Source organism: Malurus melanocephalus, unplaced genomic scaffold, assembly GCF_030028575.1.
Source record: "Malurus melanocephalus ecotype Western Australia unplaced genomic scaffold, MMel_1.1 scaffold_212, whole genome shotgun sequence".
NCBI lineage: Eukaryota > Metazoa > Chordata > Aves > Passeriformes > Maluridae > Malurus > Malurus melanocephalus.
The window spans coordinates 132,944-138,864 of NW_026623444.1; positions in this window are offsets into that span (position 1 = coordinate 132,944).

Sequence of the window (5,921 nt, forward strand, 5' to 3'; positions counted from 1 at the left end):
TTCTCCTGCTCTTCATGAGAGAAAAGAACATTTATTTCTTTAATAGGAAGCCATTTCTCAAAATCCTTGTAATGGTCAAACTCTCTTTCAAGGCCATTTTCATGAAGAAATGAAGAGTTTTTTTTCCTGTTTCTAGCACTGACCTCAAATCAGCTTTTTTTCACTAAGAGGCTCTTCTCTGCTGTTTTGGTCACACCATCTGATTGTATTTTCTTCGACTCAGCTAAATAAAATACAAAATACAGCTTGGAACTGCAGGGCCTGGTGATTTTACAAATGAAGACGTCCAAATGCTGTTCATTTTCTATCACAGAATGGTTTGGGTTGGAAGAGACCTTAAAGATCACTTTGTCCCACTGTCCCAGGCTGCTCCCAGCCCCAATGTCCAGCCTGGCCTTGGGCACTCAAAGAGGTCCAGGGGCAGCCACAGCTTCTCTGGGCACCCTGTGCCAGGGCCTGCCCACCCTCCCAGGGAACAATTTTTTTCCTATTATCCCACCCAAACCAACCCTCTTCCAGTTTGAAACCATTCCCATCATGACAATTTGTCCCATTTTCCTGTGAGGGAAAAAGAAATGACACTTAAGGCCCCCCTGGCAATGACAGAAGGTTTCACCAAGTGAATCCCAGGAAGTCCATTTCCCCTGGAGCTCCYTGTGTGGGATTGCACAGCAAGCTGTGCAGACATATGTTCCAGCCTCACACAGCCCAGAACTAAAAATGAGGGGGGTTGTTTAGGAGTTCACAGTGTACACATCATCCAGAAATGGGTTTGGAAGGGTTGGAGGGAAAAAAAGGTGAAAATCCTCCTACTCAGCAGCAGAGGAAAAAGGAAAAATCAGAAAGAAGCGCCTGGGGGAACTGGAGAGGGAGGTAGGACTGTGCCTGGTGTGCAGGCTGATGGTTTGCAAAGTGTGATTTTCCATTAAAATCACATTAAAATCAAGGTGATTTTCTATTAAAATCAGAGTGGCAAACTCAGGACCAGATCTTTGAAGCATCATGAGCATGGGTGACCTTGTAAATGTTGTCCTCAGTGCTTGGGGACTTGGACACTTCACCAAACTGTGTCACACCTCATCCCCCTCCAGCCTAACCCAAGGGTTTACTCACCCCAACATCGTGGTCCATTAGGAAAGCCACAGGAAGGAAGGAATCAATAAATAATTTATAAAATATGGGCCATTAGGAAAGCCACAGGAAGGAAGGAATCAACAAATAATTAATAAAATATCAATGCATCTCCTGTTTTTTTTTCCAACACAGCTTGTCCTCTCCATGCTGAGAGGATGGGCATGAACCTATGAGCAGCTTAAGCCTGCCTGAAGAGCAATTAGAGAGATGACAGAGCCAATCTCTTCTCAGCAGTGCCAAATGATRGCTTTGTAAAAGTTTTAAAAGCAGTTATTATCCTTTCCAAAACATTTTATGAAGCGTTATCTTGATTAATTCAAGCTGAAAATTCATTTTAACCTCCTGCACTTTTCCTGTTCAAGCAACCAGAGATAGAATGTGCTCATTAGATGTTATTTATCCCTTTTTTTTCCCCTCTAGCTTTGTTCAGACACACCTACATGGAAGGCATTTCARGAATATTGTTATTTAACTTGGAGGAATGAGAGTGTGAGATTTTAGACTTTAAAAATTGAGGTGTTTGTAAAATCAGGGAAAGAGTAAGAAAAAATTATAACTGGCCAAAAACCTCCTCCTGCAGGTTTCATAGCCATTTCTTTTTACAAGTCAGGGTGATATTTTTCCWAATAAAGCAAAACTTTTGAAATTTATTTTTGGAAATTCATCTCAATTCCCCAAACAGAATATTTCATTTCCCTTTGCTGAACTGCACCTTTCCATTTCRAGCCATTGTGGCATTCATTTCCACTTGCTGCTGTTACTCTGCTTAGTAGGAAACACAGCTCAGGGAATTTGGAYATCCCTTCTTTATGATTTCAGCTTCCTGGCAGATGGACTCATCAGAGAAATCTCCTGATGTGTCACGTCAGTTCAGCTCACTGACCAGCAATGACGTGAAATGAAGGATRCAGCTCTTGGAAGAAGACAAAAGAAAAAAAATCTCATGTAAGGACATCTCACGAGGCAGCACGGARCACACACAACCCCCTCAGCCTCCTGGGGCCATCAGCCCTGGGCATCAGGAGGAAATTCTTCAGAGAAAGGGTAATTAAACATSGGAAAACACTCCCAGGGAGGTGGAGCCACCGTCCCTGGAGGTGCTCAAGGAGAGACAGAAGGTGGCACTGAATGCTCTGGGAAGGGTGACAGGGTGGTGTTTGGTCAAAGGTTGGAGATCTCAGAGGTCTTTTCCAGCCTGAGTGATTCTGTGACTCTGGGATTCCCCCAGTGACACCACAGCCTGCTCCATCCCTGCCCTTGGCCCTGGATGTACCCTCAGTTCACATGGGAAAGGTTTACACGAGATGTTCTACACCACAAATTCTACCAAGCCTTGTCTCCAGCCCTGTCCCATCCTGGGCCCCCTGGGTGCTCCCTGGCTCAGCCTCTCACCCTGTGGGGGCTGCTGATGGACCTCAGCACCCCTGGCTGGGGGTGACAGTGGCCACTGGCAAGGGCATGGCTGGCACAGGCACTTCTGCTCTCTGCCAGCTTCCCTGAAATGCTTTTACGGTGGGATGGGCTCCACGGCACTCACCCGTATCATTGAAACGGGAAATCCACACCATCACACTCACCTGGGGTCATTGTAACAGAGGAAATCCACACCATCACACTCAACTGTGTCAGTGGAATGGGAGAAACCAGTGCCAGGCATCATCACACTCACCTGGAGTCATTCTAACAGAGGAAATTGTCACCATCACACTCACCTGTGACTGTCGTTGTAACAGGAGAAATTCACACCATCACACCTGGGGTCATTGYAACAGGRRAAATCCATACAATCATATTCAACTGTGTCATTATAACAGGAGAAATCCACACCATCACACTCACCTGGGGTCATTGCAACAGGGGAAAATCAGTGCCAGACACCATGACATTCACCTGTGTTGTATGGCAGGGGAAACTGGCACCACTGCACTCGCCTGTGCCATTAAAACAGGAAAAGGACACTATCACACTCACCTGGGGTCATTGTAACGGGAAAATCAATGCCAGAAACCAGGACACTCACCTGTGTCATATGATGGCAGGGGAAATTGGCACCACTGCACTCACCTGGGCCATTATAACTGGGGAAAAATCAGTGCCAGGCACCATCACACTCACATTTGTCATTGTAACAGGGGAAATTAGCACCACTGCACTCACCTGTGTCACTGCAACAGGGGAAATCAGTGCCAGGCACTGCTGCACTCACCTGTGTTATATGGCAGGGGAAATTGGCATCATCACACTCACCTGTGTCATTGCAACAGGAGAAATCCACACCCTCACATTCAACTGTGTCAGTATAACAGGAGGAACCAGTACCAGGCACCATCACAGTCACCTGTGCCATTATAACAGGAGAAATCCACACCATCACACCTGGGGTCATTGTAACAGGGGAAATTCACACCATCACACTCAACTGTGTCATTGTAACAGGGGAAAATCGGTGTCAGACACTGCTGCACTCACCTGTGTCATGTGATGGCAGGGGAAATTGGCACCACTGCACTCACCTGGGCCATTATAACTGGGGAAAAATCAGTGCCAGGCACCATCACACTCACCTGTGTCATTGAAACAGGGAGAAACTGGCACCATGGCACTCATGTGCGTCATTAAATGGGGGAATTGGTGCCAGGCACCATCACACTCAGATTTGTCATTGTAACAGGGGGAATTGGCACCATTGCTCTCATCTGTGTCATTGTAACAGGGGGAATTGGCACCACGGCACTCACTCGTATCATGGCAGCAGGGGACGTCCATTCCAGGCACCGTCACACCCACCTTTATCATTGTAATGGGAAATTGTCACCTGGCACTCATCTGTGTCACCGTAACAGGGGCGATCTGTCCCAGGCACCGCGGCTCTCACCTGTGTCATTGTAACAGGGAGAAATTGGCACCATGACACTCACATGTGTCACCGTAGCAGGCGACATCCGCTCCAGGCACCCTGGCTCTTACCTAGCGGCGCAGACCCCTCTCCTCCCGCCGTGCTCGTGTCCCCTCGGGCAGCCACCCCTCGCTGTGCCCGGCCGGGACAGTGGGCAGCTCTCTCCCGACTGTCCCCGCTCTCCCCGGTGTGTCCCCGGTGTGTCCCCGCTCTCCCCGGTGTTGTCACCGCTTTCCCAGATGTGTCCCCTCTCTCTCCCCGATGTGTCCCCGTTGTGTCCCCGCTCTCTCCCGAGTGTCACCGCTCTACCCGGTGTGTCCCCGATGTTGTCACCGCTGTCCCCGGTGTGTCCCCGCTCTCTCCCCGGTGTTGTCACCATGTCCCCGTTGTGTCCCCGCTCTCTCCCGAGTGTCACCGCTCTCCCCGGTGTGTCCCCGATGTTGTCACCGCTGTCCCCGGTGTGTCACCGGCCGCGTCGCTTCCTGCCCGGTTAACCATTGACAGGAGCGCGGGGCGGGGGCAGGGACAGGGCCATCCCTGCGTGTCACGGGACAGTGCCAGGCACGGCCTGCGCCCGAGGGACAGCTCAGAGCGGCTCCCTGCCCTCGGGGACAGCGTCCCCAACACCTCAGGGACCTTGCCTTGGGACAGCAGGTGAGGGCTGGCAGGATCGTCGCAGCGGGAGCCGGACCTGTCCTGGAAGGGAAGCGGTGGGTGACATCTCAGCGCCCGGGATGTGAYCCAGGTAAACCCCTCCGCAGCCTTGATTTGCGTCCCGGGGGTGGGAGATAATGTAAAATCCTTCTCGCTGCTCCTGCCTCAGCGCAAAGCCTCCCTCGGATGTTTTGCGACCCCATCTCCTACTCTGCTTTCTGGAATTTGGGGTCGGTGTCCCTCGTGGGGTGCCCAAAGCATCCGARCCCCTCTCTGTGTCCAGCTGTCATTCCTGTAGGATTTTATCGCTGTTGTGATCCCCTTGCCCGTGTCGTGGATGAGGGAGGGAGCGGGATCAGAGCAGCACTGGCAGCGTCAGTCACCTGCCGAGGAGGGGAAAGCAGCCCAGAACAAACCCCKGGCATTTAATTCATCCTCGGCCAAAGTATCCTGTTTCACCCGGGGATCCGATCATATTTCCTGGCCCTTTAAAAGTCCATTTTGAAACAAAGTGAAACAAAACGTTGYAGATCCCTCCCTTTCCCGTCTTGCTGTGCTTCACCCCAAGCTGTTACTGGTTTTCATCCTGGATTTGGTGTAAGATTCTCACCAGTTTGTTCTCCAYCATATAAAAACTTTGCCCAGCTCAGATTGCTTAGGTGCAGCTGGATTTGTAAAGAGGCTGCCGCTCTGGCTGGAAATCCCTCCTGGTGTCACAGCTTCCTGGGAAAGGCCCCAGCCCCGTGTTTTGGATTTGTTTCCTGGTGCTGTTTCGCTTTGTGTGACAGCTGATACCAGCTCCTGTAATCCCGCCTGCTTTGTGTGTGTGCCGAGAGCTGTCAGGGTGACAGAGCGAGGAGAAATCCCTCCAGGCTGTGCACAGTGACCCTCCCTCCCCACCTGCCTGCTGGGAGCTCTTCCACGCATAAAATGTGGAGATAAAACCCCAAAACCTTCCAAAATGCACCGGGAAAACCCAAACCAGCCTCTGAACCAGCAGGTGAAGAAATCAGCGCACCGGTTTGGCTGAAAACATTGATTGGTTGTCAGAGTAGTCCTGTAGGTTCCCGAGGTAAATTGAAATCTTGAAAAACAGGAAAATGCAGCCCAAGATGCCAGCTGAGCCTGCCAGATTCYGGACAGGAACAGAGCTCTGGTGCTGCCACTGAGCAGGAAACCCAGGGGCCTCTGTGGTGATGATGCCTGATGATTTTTGCCTTTCCTTTTTATATACCCT